We start from the raw sequence: 2,652 nt of genomic DNA, 5'->3' as shown, positions 1-2,652 counted from the left end.
AAAATATAAAATATAAAATAATACTTTATTAATATTTACCTAACTGTTATATTACTATTTATTACTTATAATAAAACAGATAATGAAAAAATAAATATAAATGAAGACTATTAATAAGAAATAAACATATTTCACTTACAAATTTATTTTTTAAAATTTGCAATTTTAATTTTATCATCTTTCATTTCACTTTTTACTCCCCTATTTTTCATTATTTAATCAAAGCAATAATTTCATTGTCACTATAAGATAAGATGCATCAATATACTTTTAGAACAATGAGACCCTACCTTTGTTCCTTTTCACCATCCATCTGTCTGTTTTAATTATTAGTGGTCATTAAAGGTAAATATCTTTTTTCCTAAATGAAATTGCTTCCAATAACTTCTTACCATTTTTACCATTTTTTTTTTATGGGAAGTTTCCACAAACTTCTTTATAGAAAACATATGGTTAAAGTGGTGAAAAGTTTTTCCAAAAATAAACTCATTAAAGACTTTTGTTATAACATTTACAAATGACACCCATTTTAGGTACTTTTGTTATATTAGATATCCACTTTGAGTAATTAGGATAATTTAAAATCCAACTTAGAGAAAATCAAAGACTATTTAAATTTAAAGAGATGAATTTTTAGAATAAAAAGATATTTTTAAACTTATTTATCATTTTTTTAAAAATATTTCCATTATAGTTTAATTTTAAATCTTAGTCTAAATTAATTGGTTCATTTGAATTACTTCTAAATTTGTCTACATAGTTTTTAATAGAATACTTGTTTTTTTTTTCTTTTTTCAACAGTGAAAGTTTAACCTTAACGCAACTAAAAGTCTCACTAATGCGGATCTTAGAAGATTTATACAAGTTTTAACTCCAATTTTTATATTTTATATATTTGACATTTTCAACATTTTTTACCTAGTGGACTATCATTATAAGGTTCAATAAAGTTCATACACAATTTTAATTTAATATAAAATATTATATTTAACTGAGTCCATGAAAGAACCATTAACATACCATTATCTACAATTTAAATGGGTGTAAAAAATATTTTGACTCAAATTATAATAAGTAACACTTTTTTTAAACAATTAACACCAACTTTAAAGTCAAAATTATTAATTAAACTAGTTAATTCATAGATTTGATATTTGTCAGGGGTAGAAGATGAAAGTCAAATAATAAAAAGGTAACAACCAAAAGAAAAGAAAAAAAATCCTTTATTTGTCTTTGTTCAACCCATCTATATGTAGAGTAGAAGAATAAGTTCCTATAAACAGTCAAAATGGGAAAAAGTGCTTTTTCAAAAATCAACTATTGACTAAAATCTCAACGAATTGAATTGCGAAAGCTATTGCAAGTCAAAGTGCGATCCCCAAGACAGTTCGAATTTTAAGAGCATGTTTTAGATGAAAAAAGAAAACAGCCAAGGTTAATTAAATACAATAGCTATTAATATTAAGCATGCTAAATTAAATGCTAAAAAAATATTATATATTGCATGCATTTAAATTAATGAACCTAACCTCATATGTTTCAATTTAAATATATTTAATGAAGAAAGGTTAATCAAATACAGTGGGCTTACTATATTCTGTGATACTTGCTTTCTCGTGAATGGTATCCATAACTTAAAAACAAAAGAGTTAAGCAAGAAACAAACAAACTTGCTTAATTTATAATTTCTAAATCTCACTTGACAAAATGCGTCAGGGATGGTTTACCAAAACCTGAATAAAATAATGGAAGCAAAGGTTTCCAATTAGTCTTATAAAAAGTGAATCTTAGGTGAAAAAATGAAAAGAAACAAGAGCGAAACATGAATGAATGATGGTTGGGGGTGCATGTGGGGGACCTCAAGTCATGTTCCATTAGGTGGCCAACATTTTCGATTCCACTTGTCCAATAATTATCCGAATGCCCAATTTTTTCAGGCCTCCAAGGTTACCCGAAAACCTCATAACATGTTATCGCGGTGTCACGTTGAGACAGTGACACAGAAAGCAGCTACGCAGCAACCAAAAGTTAGGTTCCACTTGGATCCTTCGCACTGAAAAAATAGAATTCACCAACAAATAGATACACAGTATCCCATTCTTCTTCCAGGCTCTTTTCTCACCCCTCTCTCTCACCTCACCCAAAAGTTTACCACCTCACTTTCCGCTGCATATCCCACAATCCCTCCAACAGTTTCCACATCAATCCACGCACGCATGCACCACCTTTTCTTCTATTTTACCAATCCATCATTTTTTTTTTAATTTCTAAATTGCTCTTTCAATAATTCACATCCTTTCAATATACATTTCATTCAAATTAATTACTACCAATTTTTTCTTTATTTCATAGAATGTAGTTGTGTACCGTAGATAAGAGAACTTATAAAAACTTAAAAACGGAATTTAATTCATGACAAAATTAAATTATATTTTTCATTTTCAATTTTTTCTCTTAAACACAAGTTTTTTCAAATAGGACAAGAAAAAATAATACAGGGAGGCAGTGTTATTGAGAAGAGTGAATAATTTTTTTGATACAAAAATAGAGTATTAATTTTATTAAATGATTATGAAAGAGGTAGAATTTTTTTTCCTTGAGAAAATGAAATGACGCATTAAAGTGGCTGAGAGAGGGATTCAGCTAACTACT

This window comes from Vigna unguiculata, chromosome 5, assembly GCF_037176805.1.
Source record: "Vigna unguiculata cultivar grain cowpea cultivar isolate G323 ecotype 2 chromosome 5, ASM3717680v1, whole genome shotgun sequence".
Classification (NCBI taxonomy): Eukaryota; Viridiplantae; Streptophyta; class Magnoliopsida; order Fabales; family Fabaceae; genus Vigna; species Vigna unguiculata.
This window is presented reverse-complemented; position numbering follows the sequence as displayed.